Here is a 22,434-nt window from a genome sequence, read left to right as displayed (position 1 = left end):
TCCTCCTCAGCGCCAGCTACACCAGTATCCTCATCCTGTTGTACTTCAACAGTGACATCTTCAATTTGCATATCAGCAAGTGGACTGTGGGTGCTCCTTTCAGCACTTGCAGGGGGCGTGCAAATGGTGGAAAGAGCCACCTCTTCCCGTCCAGTGCTGGGAAGGTCAGGCATCGCAACCACCACCACACTTGGACTCTCCTTGGGGATTTGTGATATCTTCTTAGAAAGCACAGTTCTTCGCTGTGCTTTTGCCAGCTTAACTCTTTTGATTTTTTTAGTGGGAGGAGTGCTTCCATCGTCATGTGAAGCTGAACCACTAGTCATGAACATACTAGGGATCGACCTTAGCCGTTCCTTGCCACTCCGTGTCGTAAATGGCATATTGGCAAGTTTACGTTTCTCTTCAGCTGATTTAAATGTCTTTTTCAAGGTCATTTTCCTGAACTTTGCCATTTGGGATTGTATGTGCCCTCTACTATGACATTGGGCATCGGCCTTGGCAGACGACGTTGATGGCATGTTATCGTCTATGTCATGACTAGTGGCAGCAGCTTCAGCACTAGGAGGAAGTGGTTCTTGATCTTTCTCTATTTTATTTTTATCGGAGAAAGTTTGGTCCTCCATTTATGTTATATCGATTTGATATATACGTGCGGCTAAACACAGAAAATAATTTTTTTTTTGGTTTGGACTGGAGTGTACTTTGTGGGTTACAGCACCCTTTAACGGTCAAGCCAGCCGGCCCTTTACTTATGACACAGGCGCACTCTTGGCACTACTTTGTTGATGCACGTGCGGCTACTGCGCACACAATTCACAAACACAGAAAATAATTTTTTTTTGGTTTGGACTGGAGTGTACTTTCGGGGGTTACAGCACCCTTTAACGGTCAAGCCAGCCGGCCCTTTACTTATGACACAGGCGCACGCTTGGCACTACTTTGTTGATGCACGTGCGGCTACTGCGCACACAATTCACAAACACAGAAAATAATTTTTTTTTAGGTTTGGACTGGAGTGTACTTTCGGGGGTTACAGCACCCTTAACGGTCAAGCCAGCCGGCCCTTTACTTATGACACAGGCGCACGCTTGGCACTACTTTGTTGATGCACGTGCGGCTACTGCGCACACAATTCACAAACACAGAAAATAATTTTTTTTTTGGTTTGGACTGGAGTGTACTTTCGGGGGTTACAGCACCCTTAACGGTCAAGCCAGCCGGCCCTTTACTTATGACACAGGCGCACGCTTGGCACTACTTTGTTGATGCACGTGCGGCTACTGCGCACACAATTCACAAACACAGAAAATAATTTTTTTTTGGTTTGGACTGGAGTGTACTTTCAGGGGTTACAGCACCCTTTAACGGTCAAGCCAGCCGGCCCTTTACTTATGACACAGGCGCACGCTTGGCACTACTTTGTTGATGCACGTGCGGCTACTGCGCACACAATTCACAAACACAGAAAATAATTTTTTTTTAGGTTTGGACTGGAGTGTACTTTCGGGGGTTACAGCACCCTTAACGGTCAAGCCAGCCGGCCCTTTACTTATGACACAGGCGCACGCTTGGCACTACTTTGTTGATGCACGTGCGGCTACTGCGCACACAATTCACAAACACAGAAAATATTTTTTTTTTAGGTTTGGACTGGAGTGTACTTTCGGGGGTTACAGCACCCTTAACGGTCAAGCCAGCCGGCCCTTTACTTATGACACAGGCGCACGCTTGGCACTACTTTGTTGATGCACGTGCGGCTACTGCGCACACAATTCACAAACACAGAAAATAATTTTTTTTTAGGTTTGGACTGGAGTGTACTTTCGGGGGTTACAGCACCCTTAACGGTCAAGCCAGCCGGCCCTTTACTTATGACACAGGCGCACGCTTGGCACTACTTTGTTGATGCACGTGCGGCTACTGCGCACACAATTCACAAACACAGAAAATAATTTTTTTTTTGGTTTGGACTGGAGTGTACTTTCGGGGGTTACAGCACCCTTAACGGTCAAGCCAGCCGGCCCTTTACTTATGACACAGGCGCACGCTTGGCACTACTTTGTTGATGCACATGCGGCTACTGCGCACACAATTCACAAACACAGAAAATAATTTTTTTTTGGTTTGGACTGGAGTGTACTTTCAGGGGTTACAGCACCCTTAACGGTCAAGCCAGCCGGCCCTTTACTTATGACACAGGCGCACGCTTGGCACTACTTTGTTGATGCACGTGCGGCTACTGCGCACACAATTCACAAACACAGAAAATAATTTTTTTTTGGTTTGGACTGGAGTGTACTTTCGGGGGTTACAGCACCCTTTAACGGTCAAGCCAGCTGGCCCTTTACTTATGACACAGGCGCACGCTTGGCACTACTTTGTTGATGCACGTGCGGCTACTGCGCACACAATTCACAAACACAGAAAATAATTTTTTTTTAGGTTTGGACTGGAGTGTACTTTCGGGGGTTACAGCACCCTTAACGGTCAAGCCAGCCGGCCCTTTACTTATGACACAGGCGCACGCTTGGCACTACTTTGTTGATGCACGTGCGGCTACTGCGCACACAATTCACAAACACAGAAAATAATTTTTTTTTTGGTTTGGACTGGAGTGTACTTTCGGGGGTTACAGCACCCTTAACGGTCAAGCCAGCCGGCCCTTTACTTATGACACAGGCGCACGCTTGGCACTACTTTGTTGATGCACGTGCGGCTACTGCGCACACAATTCACAAACACAGAAAATATATTATTTTTTTAGCACTTGGGGGGAGCACCCCTGATGGACAGAGCACCCCCTGGACAACACTACAGCACCCCTTTAGGACTGGGACACTGCACAGGACTTTGGAGTGGACACAGCCCCTATGGAGAACTGACTGCACAACACAGTCCAGCCAGCCCCTATGGACTTTGAAGTAGTGGACACAGCCCCTATTAACAACAGCAGCACAGCACAACACAGCCAGCCCCTATGGACTTTGAAGTAGTGGACAACAGCAGCACTACACTACACTACACAGCACTAACTCCCACCCTCCCTCTTCACTGTCCACAGCCGAGTGAGAAAATGGCGCCGACGCGGGTACCTTATATAGGATCCAAAACCCGCGAGACTCGGAAGGCGGGATGATGACGTTTTGCCTCGATGTCAGATCCGAGTCAGGCGGGAAAAGTCGAGCCTGACTCGGATCGGACTCGGATCGGGGGGGCTCGGGGGGGTTCGGATTTCAGAAATCCGAACCCGCTCACCCCTAATCTATACACATCACTGTCACTACACCTCCATCATACACACTCATCTATACACATCACTGTCACTACATCTCCATCATACACACTCATCTATACACATCACTGTCACTACACCTCCATCTTACACCATCATCTATATTCATCACTGTCACTACACTTCAATCATATACCCTCATCTATACACATTACTGTCACTACACCTCCATCATATACCCTCATCTATACACTTCACTGTCACTACACCTCCATCATACACCCTCATCTATACACATCACTGTCACTACACCTCCATCATATACCCTCATCTATACACATCACTGTCACCACACTCCATTGTCACTATACCTCCATCATAAACCCTCATCTATACACTTCACTGTCACAACACATCCATCATACACCTTCATCTATACACATAACTGTCACTACATCTCCATAATACACCCTCATCTATACACATCACTGTCACTACACCTCCATCAAACACCTTCATCTATACACCACTGTCACTATACCCCTATCATACACCTTCTTCTATACACATAACTGTCTCTACATCTCCATCATACACCTTCTTGTATACACATCACTGTCACTATTCCCCCATCATACACCTTCTTCTATACACATCACTGTCACTACACCTCCATCATACACCTCATCTACACACATCACTGTCACTACACCTCCATCATACACCCTCATCTATACACATCACTGTCACTACACCTCCATCATACACCCTCATCTATACACATCACTGTCACTACATCTCCATCATACACCCTCATCTATACACATCACTGTCACTACATTTCCATCATACACCCTCATCTATATACATCACTGTCACTACATCTCCATCATACACCCTCATCTATACACATCACTGTCACTACATTTCCATCATACACCCTCATCTATAAACATCACTGTCACTACACCTCCATCATACAACCTCACCTATACACATCACTGTCAATACACCTCCTCCAAACACCCTCATCTATACACATCACTGTCACTACACCTACATCATACACCCTCATCTATACATATCACTGTCACTACACCTCCATCATACACCCTCATCTATACACTTCACTGTCACTATACCTCCATCATACACCCTCATCTATACACATCACTGTCACTACACCTCCATCATACATCCTCATCTACACACATCACTGTCACTACACCTCCTTCATACACCCTCATCTATACACATCACTGTCACTACACCTCCACCATAGACCCTCATCTATGCACATAACTGTCACTACACCTCCATCATACACCCTCATCTATACACATTGCTGACACTACACCTCCATAATAAACCCTCATCTATACACATCACTGTCACTACACCTCCATCATACACCCTCATCTATACACATCACTGTCACTACATCTCCATCATACAACCTCATCTATACACATCACTGTCACTACATCTCCATCATACACCCTCATCTATACACATCACTGTCACAACACCTCCACCATACACCCTCATCTATACACATAAATGTCACTACACCTCCATCATACACCCTCATCTATACACATCACTGTCACTACACCTCCATCATACACCCTCATCTATACAGATCACTGTCACTACACCTCCATCATACACCCTCATCTATACACATCACTGTCACTACACCTCCATCATACACCCACATCTATACACATCGCTGTTACTACACCTCCATCATACACCCTCATCTATACACATCACTGTCACTACACCTCCATCATAAACCCTCATCTATACACATCACTGTCACTACACCTCCATCATACACCCTCATCTATACACATCACTATAACTACACCTCCTTCATATACCACATCTATACACATAACTGTCACTACATCTCCATCATACACACTCATCTATACACATCACTGTCACAACACCTCCATCATACACACTCATCTATACACATCACTGTCACTACACCTCCATCATATACCTCATCTATTCACATCACTATCACTACATCTCCATCATACACCATCATCTATACACATCACTGTCACTACACTTCCATCATACACCCTCATCTATACAAATCACTGTCACTACATCTCCATCATACACCCTCATCTATACACATAACTGTCACTACACCTCCATCATACATCCTTATCTACACACATCACTGTCACTACAACTCCATCATACACCCTCATCTATACACATCACTGTCACTACACCTCCACCATACACCCTCATCTATACACATAACTGTCACTACACCTCCATCATACACCCTCATCTATACACATCACTGTCACTACACCTCCATAATACACCCTCATCTATACACATCACTGTCACTACACCTCCATCATACACCCTCATCTATACACATCACTGTCACTACACCTCCATCATATACCCTCATCTATACACATCACTGTCACCACACTCCATTGTCACTATACCTCCATCATACACCCTCATCTATACACGTCACTGTCACTACACCTCCATCATACACCCTCATCTATACACATAACTGTCACTACATCTCCATAATACACCCTCATCTATACACATCACTGTCACTACACCTCCATCAAACACCTTAATCTATACACCACTGTCACTATACCCCTATCATACACCTTCTTCTATACACATAACTGTCACTACATCTCCATCATACACCTTCTTGTATACACATCACTGTCACTATACCCCCATCATACACCTTCTTCTATACACATCACTGTCACTACACCTCCATCATATACCCTCATCTATACACATCACTGTCACTACACCTCCATCATACACCCTCATCTATATACATCACTGTCACTACATCTCCATCATACACCCTCATCTATACACATCACTGTCACTACATTTCCATCATACACCCTCATCTATATACATCACTGTCACTACATCTCCATCATACACCCTCATCTATACACATCACTGTCACTACATTTCCATCATACACCCTCATCTATAAACATCACTGTCACTACACCTCCATCATACAACCTCACCTATACATATCACTGTCACTACACCTCCACCATACACCCTCATCTATACACATCACTGTCACTACACCTACATCATACACCCTCATCTATACATATCACTGTCAGTACACCTCCATCATACACCCTCATCTATACACATCACTGTCACTACACCTCCATCATACGTCCTCATCTATACACTTCACTGTCCTATACCTCCATCATACACCCTCATCTATACACATCACTGTCACTACACCTCCATCATACACCCTCATCTATACACATCACTGTCACTACACCTCCATCATACACCCTCATCTATACACATCACTGTCACTATACCTCCATCATACACCCTCTTCTATACACATCACTGTCACTATACCTCCATCATACTCCCTCATCTATACACATCACTGTCACTACACCTCCATCATACACCTTCATCTATACACATCACTGTCACTACACCTCCATCATACACTCTCATCTATACACATCACTGTCACTATACCTCCATCATACTCCCTCATCTATACACATCACTGTCACTACACCTCCATCATACACCTTCATCTTTACACATCACTGTCACTACACCTCCATCATACACCCTCATCTATACACATCACTATCACTACACCTCCATCATACACCCTCATCTATACAGATCACTGTCACTACACCTCCATCATAAACCCTCATCTATACACATCACTGTCACTACACCTCCACCAAAGACCCTCATCTATACACATCACTATCACTACACCTCCATCATACACCCTCATCTATACACATTGCTGACACTACACCTCCATAATAAACCCTCATCTATACACATCACTGTCACTACACCTCCATCATACACCCTCATCTATACACATCACTGTCACTACATCTCCATCATACAACCTCATCTATACACTTCACTGTCACTACATCTCCATCATACACCCTCATCTATACACATCACTGTCACTACACCTCCACCATACACCCTCATCTATACACATAACTGTCACTACACCTCCATCATACACCCTCATCTATACACATCACTGTCACTACACCTCCATCATACACCCTCATCTATACAGATCACTGTCACTACTCCTCCATCATACACCCTCATCTACACACATCACTGTAACTACACCTCCATCATACACCCTCATCTATACACATCACTGTCACTACACCTCCATCATACACCGACATCTATACACATCACTGTTACTACACCTCCATCATATACCCTCATCTATACACATCACTGTCACTACACCTCCATCATAAACCCTCATCTATACACATCACTGTCACTACACCTCCATCATACACCCTCATCTATACACATCACTGTCACTACACCTCCATCATACACCTTCATCTTTACACATCACTGTCACTACACCTCCATCATACACCCTCATCTATACAGATCACTGTCACTACAACTCCATCATACATCCTCATCTATACACATCACTGTCACTACACCTCCATCATACACCCTCATCTATACAGATCACTGTCACTACACCTGCATCATACACCCTCATCTATACACATCACTGTCACTACACCTCCATCATACACCCTCATCTATACACATCACTGTCACTACACCTCCATCATACACCCTCATCTATACACATCACTGTCACTACACCTCCATCATACACCTTCATCTATATACATCACTATCACTGCACCTCCATCATACACCCTCATCTATACACATCACTGTCACTACACCTCCATCATACACCCTCATCTGTACACATCACTGTCACTACACCTCCATCATATACCACATCTATACACATCACTGTCACTACATCTCCATCATACACACTCATCTATACACATCACTGTCACTACACCTCCATCATACACACTCATCTATACACATCACTGTCACTACACCTCCATCATATACCTCATCTATTCACATCACTATCACTACATCTCCATCATACACCATCATCTATACACATCACTGTCACTACACTTCCATCATACACCCTCATCTATACAAATCACTGTCACTACATCTCCATCATACACCCTCATCTATACACATAACTGTCACTACACCTCCATCATACATCCTCATCTACACACATCACTGTCACTACAACTCCATCATACACCCTCATCTATACACATCACTGTCACTACACCTCCACCATACACCCTCATCTATACACATAACTGTCACTACACCTCCATCATACTCCCTCATCTATACACATCACTGTCACTACACCTCCATAATACACCCTCATCTATACACATCACTGTCACTACACCTCCATCATACACCCTCATCTACACACATCACTGTCACTACATCTCCATCATACAACCTCATCTATACACATCACTGTCACTACATCTCCATCATACACCCTCATCAATACACATCACTGTCACTACACCTCCAACATACACCCTCATCTATACACATCACTGTCACTACACCTCCATCTTACACCATCATCTATATTCATCACTGTCACTACACCTCAATCATATACCCTCATCTATACACATTACTGTCACTACACCTCCATCATATACCCTCATCTATACACTTCACTGTCACTACACCTCCATCATACACCCTCATCTATACACATCACTGTCACTACACCTCCATCATATACCCTCATCTATACACATCACTGTCACCACACTCCATTGTCACTATACCTCCATCATACACCCTCATCTATACACATCACTGTCACTACACCTCCATCATACACCTTCATCTATACACATCATTGTCACTATACCTCCATCATACACCCTCATCTATACACCTCACTGTCAATATACCTACATCATACACCCTCATCTATACACATCACTGTCACTACACCTCCATCTTACACCCTTATCTATACACATCACTATCACTACACCTCCATCATACACCATCATCTATATACATCACTGTCACTACACCACCATCATATACCCTCATCTATACACATCACTGTCACTATACCTCCATCATACACCCTCATCTATACACATCACTGTCACTACACCTCCATCATACACCCTCATCTATACACATAACTGTCACTACATCTCCATAATACACCCTCATCTATACACATCACTGTCACTACACCTCCATCATATACCCTCATCTATACACCACTGTCACTATACCCCTATCATACACCTTCTTCTATACACATAACTGTCACTACATCTCCATCATACACCTTCTTGTATACACATCACTGTCACTATACCCCCATCAGACACCTTCTTCTATACACATCACTGTCACTACACCTCCATCATATACCCTCATCTATACACATCACTGTCACTACACCTCCATCATACACCCTCATCTATACACATCACTGTCACTACACCTCCATCATACACCCTCATCTATACACATCACTGTCACTACATCTCCATCATACACCCTCATCTATACACATCACTGTCACTACACCTCCATCATACACACTCATCTATACACATCACTGTCACTACACCTCCATCATATACCTCATCTATACACATCACTATCACTACATCTCCATCATACACCATCACCTATACACATCACTGTCACTACACTTCCATCATACACCCTCATCTATACAAATCACTGTCACTACATCTCCATCATACACCCTCATCTATACATATAACTGTCACTACACCTCCATCATACATCCTCATCTACACACATCACTGTCACTACACCTCCTTCATACACCCTCATCTATACACATCATTGTCTCTACACCTCCACCATAGACCCTCATCTATACACATAACTGTCACTACACCTCCATCATACACCCTCATCTATACACATCACTGTTAGTACACCTCCATAATACACCCTCATCTATACACATCACTGTCACTACACCTCCATCATACACCCTCATCTATACACATCACTGTCACTACATCTCCATCATACAACCTCATCTATACACATCACTGTCACTACATCTCCATCATACACCCTCATCAATCCACATCACTGTCACTACACCTCCACCATACACCCTCATCTATACACATAACTGTCACTACACCTCCATCATACACCCTCATCTATTCACATCACTGTCACTACACCTCCATCATACACCCTCATCTATACAGATCACTGTCACTACACCTCCATCATACACCCTCATCTATACACATCACTATCACTACACCTCCATCATACACCCTCATCTACATACATCACTATCACTACATCTCCATCATACACCCTCATCTATACACTTCACTGTCACTACACCTCCAACATACACCCTCATCTATACACATCACTGTCACTACACCTCCATCATACACCCTCATCTATACACATTACTGTCACTACACCTCCATCATATACCCTCATCTATACACTTCACTGTCACTACACCTCCATCATACACCCTAATCTATACACATCACTGTCACTACACCTCCATCATATACCCTCATCTATACACATCACTGTCACCACACTCCATTGTCACTATACCTCCATCATACACCCTCATCTATACACATCACTGTCACTACACCTCCATCATACACCCTCATCTATACACATCACTGTCACTACACCTCCATCATACACCCTCATCTATACACATCACTGTCACTACACCTCCATCATACACCCTCATCTACATACATCACTATCACTACATCTCCATCATACACACTCATCTATACACATCACTGTCTCTACACCTCCATCATACACCCTCATCTGTACACATCACTGTCACTACACCTCCATCATATACCACATCTATACACATCACTGTCACTACATCTCCATCATACACACTCATCTATACACATCTCTGTCACTACACCTCCATCATACACACTCATCTATACACATCACTGTCACTACATCTCCATCATACACACTCATCTATACACATCACTGTCACTACACCTCCATCATACACCCTCATCTATACACATCACTGTCACTACACCTCCATCATATACCTCATCTATACACATCACTATCACTACATCTCCATCATACACCATCATCTATACACATCACTGTCACTACACTTCCATCATACACCCTCATCTATACAAATCACTGTCACTACATCTCCATCATACACCCTCATCTATACACATAACTGTCACTACACCTCCATCATACATCCTCATCTACACACATCACTGTCACTACACCTCCATCATACACACTCATCTATACACATCACTGTCACTACACCTCCACCATACACCCTCATCTATACACATCACTGTCACTACACTTCCATCATACACCCTCATCTATACAAATCACTGTCACTACATCTCCATCATACACCCTCATCTATACACATCACTGTCACTACACCTCCATCATACACCCTCATCTATACACATCACTGTCACTACACCTCCATCATACACCCTCATCTATACACATCACTGTCACTACACCTCCACCATACACCCTCATCTATACACATAACTGTCACTACACCTCCATCATACACCCTCATCTATACACATCACTGTCACTACACCTCCATAATACACCCTCATCTATACACATCACTGTCACTACACCTCCATCATACACCCTCATCTATACACATCACTGTCACTACATCTCCATCATACAACCTCATCTATACACATCACTGTCACTACATCTCCATCATACACCCTCATCAATACACATCACTGTCACTACACCTCCAACATACACCCTCATCTATACACATCACTGTCACTACACCTCCATCTTACACCATCATCTATATTCATCACTGTCACTACACCTCAATCATACGTCCTCATCTATACACTTCACTGTCACTATACCTCCATCATACACCCTCATCTATACACATCACTGTCACTACACCTCCATCATACACCCTCATCTATTCACATCACTGTCACTACACCTCCATCATACACCCTCATCTATACACATCACTGTCACTATACCTCCATCATACTCCCTCATCTATACACATCACTGTCACTACACCTCCATCATACAACTTCTTCTTTACACATCACTGTCACTACACCTCCATCATACACCCTCATCTATACACATCACTATCACTACACCTCCATCATACACCCTCATCTATGCACATCACTGTCACTACACCTCCATCATACACCCTCATCTATACAGATCACTGTCACTACACCTCCATCATAAACCCTCATCTATACACATCACTGTCACTACACCTCCATCATACACCCTCATCTATACACATCACTATCACTACACCTCCATCATACACCCTCATCTACATACTTCACTATCACTACATCTCCTTCATACACACTCATCTATACACATCACTGTCACTACACCTCCATCATACACCCTCATCTATACACATCACTGTCACTACACCTCCATCATATACCTCATCTATACACATCTCTGTCACTACATCTCCATCATACACACTCATCTATACACATCACTGTCACTACACCTCCATCATACACACTCATCTATACACATCACTGTCACTACATCTCCATCATACACACTCATCTATACACATCACTGTCACTACACCTCCATCATATACCTCATCTATACACATCACTATCACTACATCTCCATCATACACCATCATCTATACACATCACTGTCACTACACTTCCATCATACACCCTCATCTATACAAATCACTGTCACTACATCTCCATCATACACCCTCATCTGTACACATCATTGTCTCTACACCTCCACCATAGACCCTCATCTATACACATCACTGTCAGTACACCTCCATAATACACCCTCATCTATACACATCACTGTCACTACACCTCCATCATACACCCTCATCTATACACATCACTGTCACTACATCTCCATCATACAACCTCATCTATACACATCACTGTCACTACATCTCCATCATACACCCTCATCTATACACATCACTGTCACTACACCTCCACCATACACCCTCATCTATACACATAACTGTCACTACACCTCCATCATACACCCTCATCTATACACATCCATGTCACTATACCTCCATTATACACCCTCATCTATACAGATCACTGTCACTACACCTCCATCTTACACCCTCATCTATACACATCACTATCACTACACCTCCATCATACACCCTCATCTACATACATCACTATCACTACATCTCCATCATACACACTCATCTATACACATTACTGTCACTACACCTCCATCATACACCCTCATCTATACACATCACTGTCACTACACCTCCATCATATACCTCATCTATACACATCACTGTCACTACATCTCCATCATACACACTCATCTATACACTTCACTGTCACTACACCTCCATCATACACACTCATCTATACACATCACTGTCACTACACCTCCATCATACACACTCATCTATACACATCACTGTCACTACACCTCCATCATATACCTCATCTATACACATCACTATCACTACATCTCCATCATACACCATCACCTATACACATCACTGTCACTACACTTCCATCATACACCCTCATCTATACAAATCACTATCACTACATCTCCATCATACACCCTCATCTATACATATAACTGTCACTACACCTCCATCATACATCCTCATCTACACACATCACTGTCACTACACCTCCTTCATACACCCTCATCTATACACATCATTGTCTCTACACCTCCACCATAGACCCTCATCTATACACATAACTGTCACTACACCTCCATCATACACCCTCATCTATACACATCACTGTCACTACACCTCCATCATACACCCTCATCTATACACATCACTGTCACTACATCTCCATCATACAACCTCATCTATACACATCACTGTCACTACATCTCCATCATACACCCTCATCAATCCACATCACTGTCACTACACCTCCACCATACACCCTCATCTATACACATAACTGTCACTACACCTCCATCATACACCCTCATCTATTCACATCACTGTCACTACACCTCCATCATACACCCTCATCTATACAGATCACTGTCACTACACCTCCATCATACACCCTCATCTATACACATCACTATCACTACACCTCCATCATACACCCTCATCTACATACATCACTATCACTACATCTCCATCATACACCCTCATCTATACACTTCACTCTCACTACACCTCCAACATACACCCTCATCTATACACATCACTGTCACTACACCTCCATCATACACCCTCATCTATACACATTACTGTCACTACACCTCCATCATATACCCTCATCTATACACTTCACTGTCACTACACCTCCATCATACACCCTAATCTATACACATCACTGTCACTACACCTCCATCATATACCCTCATCTATACACATCACTGTCACCACACTCCATTGTCACTATACCTCCATCATACACCCTCATCTATACACATCACTGTCACTACACCTCCATCATACACCCTCATCTATACACATCACTGTCACTACACCTCCATCATACACCCTCATCTACATACATCACTATCACTACATCTCCATCATACACACTCATCTATACACATCACTGTCTCTACACCTCCATCATACACCCTCATCTGTACACATCACTGTCACTACACCTCCATCATATACCACATCTATACACATCACTGTCACTACATCTCCATCATACACACTCATCTATACACATCTCTGTCACTACACCTCCATCATACACACTCATCAATACACATCACTGTCACTACATCTCCATCATACACACTCATCTATACACATCACTGTCACTACACCTCCATCATACACCCTCATCTATACACATCACTGTCACTACACCTCCATCATATACCTCATCTATACACATCACTATCACTACATCTCCATCATACACCATCATCTATACACATCACTGTCACTACACTTCCATCATACACCCTCATCTATACAAATCACTGTCACTACATCTCCATCATACACCCTCATCTATACACATAACTGTCACTACACCTCCATCATACATCCTCATCTACACACATCACTGTCACTACACCTCCATCATACACCCTCATCTATACACATCACTGTCACTACACCTCCACCATACACCCTCATCTATACACATCACTGTCACTACACTTCCATCATACACCCTCATCTATACAAATCACTGTCACTACATCTCCATCATACACCCTCATCTATACACATCACTGTCACTACACCTCCATCATACACCCTCATCTATACACATCACTGTCACTACACCTCCATCATACACCCTCATCTATACACATCACTGTCACTACACCTCCACCATACACCCTCATCTATACACATAACTGTCACTACACCTCCATCATACACCCTCATCTATACACATCACTGTCACTACACCTCCATAATACACCCTCATCTATACACATCACTGTCACTACACCTCCATCATACACCCTCATCTATACACATCACTGTCACTACATCTCCATCATACAACCTCATCTATACACATCACTGTCACTACATCTCCATCATACACCCTCATCAATACACATCACTGTCACTACACCTCCAACATACACCCTCATCTATACACATCACTGTCACTACACCTCCATCTTACACCATCATCTATATTCATCACTGTCACTACACCTCAATCATATATCCTCATCTATACACATTACTGTCACTACACCTCCATCATATACCCTCATCTATACACTTCACTGTCACTACACCACCATCATACACCCTCATCTATACACATCACTGTCACTACACCTCCATCATATACCCTCATCTATACACATCACTGTCACCACACTCCATTGTCACTATACCTCCTTCATACACCCTCATCTATACACATCACTGTCACTACACCTCCATCATACACCTTCATCTATACACATCACTGTCACTATACTTCCATCATACACCCTCATCTATACACCTCACTGTCAATATACCTCCATCATACACCCTCATCTATACACATCACTGTCACTACACCTCCATCTTACACCCTTATCTATACACATCACTATCACTACACCTCCATCATACACCATCATCTATATACATCACTGTCAATACACCACCATCATATACCCTCATCTATACACATCACTGTCACTATACCTCAATCATACACCATCATCTATACACATCACTGTCACTACACCTCCATCATACACCCTCATCTATATACATCACTGTCACTACACCTCCATCATATACCCTCATCTATACACCACTGTCACTATACCCCTATCATACACCTTCTTCTATACACATAACTGTCACTACATCTCCATCATACACCTTCTTGTATACACATCACTGTCACTATACCCCCATCAGACACCTTCTTCTATACACATCACTGTCACTACACCTCCATCATATACCCTCATCTATACACATCACTGTCACTACACCTCCATCATACACCCTCATCTATACACATCACTGTCACTACACCTCCATCATACACCCTCATCTATACACATCACTGTCACTACATCTCCATCATACACCCTCATCTATACACATCACTGTCACTACATTTCCATCATACACCCTCATCTATATACATCACTGTCACTACATCTCCATCATACACCCTCATCTATACACATCACTGTCACTACATTTCCATCATACACCCTCATCTATAAACATCACTGTCACTACACCTCCATCATACAACCTCATCTATACACATCACTGTCACTACACCTCCACCATACACCCTCATCTATACACATCACTGTCACTACACCTACATCATACACCCTCATCTATACATATCACTGTCACTACACCTCCATCATACACCCTCATCTATACACATCACTGTCACTACACCTCCATCATACGTCCTCATCTATACACTTCACTGTCACTATAACTCCATCATACACCCTCATCTATACACATCACTGTCACTACACCTCCATCATACACCCTCATCTATACACATCACTGTCACTACACCTCCATCATACACCCTCATCTATACACATCACTGTCACTATGCCTCCATCATACTCCCTCATCTATACACATCACTGTCACTACACCTCCATCATACACCTTCTTCTTTACACATCACTGTCACTACACCTCCATCATATACCCTCATCTATACACATCACTATCACTACACCTCCATCATACACCCTCATCTATGCACATCACTGTCACTACACCTCCATCATACACCCTCATCTATACAGATCACTGTCACTACACCTCCATCATAAACCCTCATCTATACACTTCACTGTCACTACACCTCCATCATACACCCTCATCTATACACATCACTATCACTACACCTCCATCATACACCCTCATCTACATACTTCACTATCACTACATCTCCATCATACACACTCATCTATACACATCACTGTCACTACACCTCCATCATACACCCTCATCTATACACATCACTGTCACTACACCTCCATCATATACCTCATCTATACACATCTCTGTCACTACATCTCCATCATACACACTCATCTATACACATCACTGTCACTACACCTCCATCATACACACTCATCTATACACATCACTGTCACTACATCTCCATCATACACACTCATCTATACACATCACTGTCACTACACCTCCATCATATACCTCATCTATACACATCACTATCACTACATCTCCATCATACACCATCATCTATACACATCACTGTCACTACATTTCCATCATACACCCTCATCTATACAAATCACTGTCACTACATCTCCATCATACACCCTCATCTGTACACATCATTGTCTCTACACCTCCTCCATAGACCCTCATCTATACACATAACTGTCACTACACCTCCATCATACACCCTCATCTATACACATCACTGTCAGTACACCTCCATAATACACCCTCATCTATACACATCACTGTCACTACACCTCCATCATACACCCTCATCTATACACATCACTGTCACTACATCTCCATCATACAACCTCATCTATACACATCACTGTCACTACATCTCCATCATACACCCTCATCTATACACATCACTGTCACTACACCTCCACCATACACCCTCATCTATACACATAACTGTCACTACACCTCCATCATACACCCTCATCTATACACATCCATGTCACTATACCTCCATTATACACCCTCATCTATACAGATCACTGTCACTACACCTCCATCTTACACCCTCATCTATACACATCACTATCACTACACCTCCATCATACACCCTCATCTACATACATCACTATCACTACATCTCCATCATACACACTCATCTATACACATCACTGTCACTACACCTCCATCATACACCCTCATCTATACACATCACTGTCACTACACCTCCATCATATACCTCATCTATACACTTCACTGTCACTACACCTCCATCATACACACTCATCTATACACATCACTGTCACTACATCTCCATCATACACACTCATCTATACACATCACTGTCACTACACCTCCATCATATACCTCATCTATACACATCACTATCACTACATCTCCATCATACACCATCACCTATACACATCACTGTCACTACACTTCCATCATACACCCTCATCTATACAAATCACTGTCACTACATCTCCATCATACACCATCATCTATACATATAACTGTCACTACACCTCCATCATACATCCTCATCTACACACATCACTGTCACTACACCTCCTTCATACACCCTCATCTATACACATCATTGTCTCTACACCTCCACCATAGACCCTCATCTATACACATAACTGTCACTACACCTCCATCATACACCCTCATCTATACACATCACTGTTAGTACACCTCCATAATACACCCTCATCTATACACATCACTGTCACTACACCTCCATCATACACCCTCATCTATACACATCACTGTCACTACATCTCCATCATACAACCTCATCTATACACATCACTGTCACTACATCTCCATCATACACCCTCATCAATCCACATCACTGTCACTACACCTCCACCATACACCCTCATCTATACACATAACTGTCACTACACCTCCATCATACACCCTCATCTATACACATCACTGTCACTACACCTCCATCATACACCCTCATCTATACAGATCACTGTCACTACACCTCCATCATACACCCTCATCTATACACATCACTATCACTACACCTCCATCATACACCCTCATCTACATACATCACTATCACTACATCTCCATCATACACCCTCATCTATACACTTCACTGTCACTTCATCTCCAACATACACCCTCATCTATACACATCACTGTCACTACACCTCCATCATACACCCTCATCTATACACATTACTGTCACTACACCTCCATCATACACCCTCATCTATACACTTCACTGTCACTACACCTCCATCATACACCCTAATCTATACACATCACTGTCACTACACCTCCATCATATACCCTCATCTATACACATCACTGTCACCACACTCCATTGTCACTATACCTCCATCATACACCCTCATCTATACACATCACTGTCACTACACCTCCATCATACACCCTCATCTATACACATCACTGTCACTACACCTCCATCATACACCCTCATCTATACACATCACTGTCACTACACCTCCATCATACACCCTCATCTACATACATCACTATCACTACATCTCCATCATACACACTCATCTATACACATCACTGTCTCTACACCTCCATCATACACCCTCATCTGTACACATCACTGTCACTACACCTCCATCATATACCACATCTATACACATCACTGTCACTACATCTCCATCATACACACTCATCTATACACATCTCTGTCACTACACCTCCATCATACACACTCATCTATACACATCACTGTCACTACATCTCCATCATACACACTCATCTATACACATCACTGTCACTACACCTCCATCATACACCCTCATCTATACACATCACTGTCACTACACCTCCATCATATACCTCATCTATACACATCACTATCACTACATCTCCATCATACACCATCATCTATACACATCACTGTCACTACACTTCCATCATACACCCTCATCTATACAAATCACTGTCACTACATCTCCATCATACACCCTCATCTATACACATAACTGTCACTACACCTCCATCATACATCCTCATCTACACACATCACTGTCACTACACCTCCATCATACACCCTCATCTATACACATCACTGTCACTACACCTCCACCATACACCCTCATCTATACACATCACTGTCACTACACTTCCATCATACACCCTCATCTATACAAATCACTGTCACTACATCTCCATCATACACCCTCATCTATACACATCACTGTCACTACACCTCCATCATACACCCTCATCTATACACATCACTGTCACTACACCTCCATCATACACCCTCATCTATACACATCACTGTCACTACACCTCCACCATACACCCTCATCTATACACATAACTGTCACTACACCTCCATCATACACCCTCATCTATACACATCACTGTCACTACACCTCCATAATACACCCTCATCTATACACATCACTGTCACTACACCTCCATCATACACCCTCATCTATACACATCACTGTCACTACATCTCCATCATACAACCTCATCTATACACATCACTGTCACTACATCTCCATCATACACCCTCATCAATACACATCACTGTCACTACACCTCCAACATACACCCTCATCTATACACATCACTGTCACTACACCTCCATCTTACACCATCATCTATATTCATCACTGTCACTACACCTCAATCATATATCCTCATCTATACACATTACTGTCACTACACCTCCATCATATACCCTCATCTATACACTTCACTGTCACTACTCCACCATCATACACCCTCATCTATACACATCACTGTCACTACACCTCCATCATATACCCTCATCTATACACATCACTGTCACCACACTCCATTGTCACTATACCTCCTTCATACACCCTCATCTATACACATCACTGTCACTACACCTCCATCATACACCTTCATCTATACACATCACTGTCACTATACTTCCATCATACACCCTCATCTATACACCTCACTGTCAATATACCTCCATCATACACCCTCATCTATACACATCACTGTCACTACACCTCCATCTTACACCCTTATCTATACACATCACTATCACTACACCTCCATCATACACCATCATCTATATACATCACTGTCAATACACCACCATCATATACCCTCATCTATACACATCACTGTCACTATACCTCAATCATACACCCTCATCTATACACATCACTGTCGCTACACCTCCATCATACACCCTCATCTATACACATCACTGTCACTACACCTCCATCATACACCCTCATCTATATACATCACTGTCACTACACCTCCATCATATACCCTCATTTATACACATCACTGTCACTATACCTCCATCATACACCCTCATCTATACACATCACTGTCACTACATCTCCATAATACACCCTCATCTATACACATCACTGTCACTACACCTTCATCATACACCCTCATCTATAAACATCACTGTCACTACACCTCCATCATACACCCTCATATATACACATCACTGTCACTACACCTCCATCATACACCCTCATCTATACACATCACTGTCACTACACCTCCATCTTACACCCTTATCTATACACATCACTATCACTACACCTCCATCATACACCATCATCTATATACATCACTGTCAATACACCACCATCATATACCCTCATCTATACACATCACTGTCACTATACCTCAATCATACACCCTCATCTATACACATCACTGTCACTACACCTCCATCATACACCCTCATCTATACACATCACTGTCACTACACCTCCATCATACACCCTCATCTATATACATCACTGTCACTACACCTCCATCATATACCCTCATTTATACACATCACTGTCACTATACCTCCATCATACACCCTCATCTATACACATCACTGTCACTACATCTCCATAATACACCCTCATCTATACACATCACTGTCACTACACCTTCATCATACACCCTCATCTATAAACATCACTGTCACTACACCTCCATCATACACCCTCATATATACACATCACTGTCACTA

This window comes from Taudactylus pleione, unplaced genomic scaffold, assembly GCF_031769625.1.
Source record: "Taudactylus pleione unplaced genomic scaffold, aTauple2 ptg000435l, whole genome shotgun sequence".
In the NCBI taxonomy this organism is placed as follows: domain Eukaryota; kingdom Metazoa; phylum Chordata; class Amphibia; order Anura; family Myobatrachidae; genus Taudactylus; species Taudactylus pleione.
Note: the sequence above shows the minus strand (reverse complement) of the source record.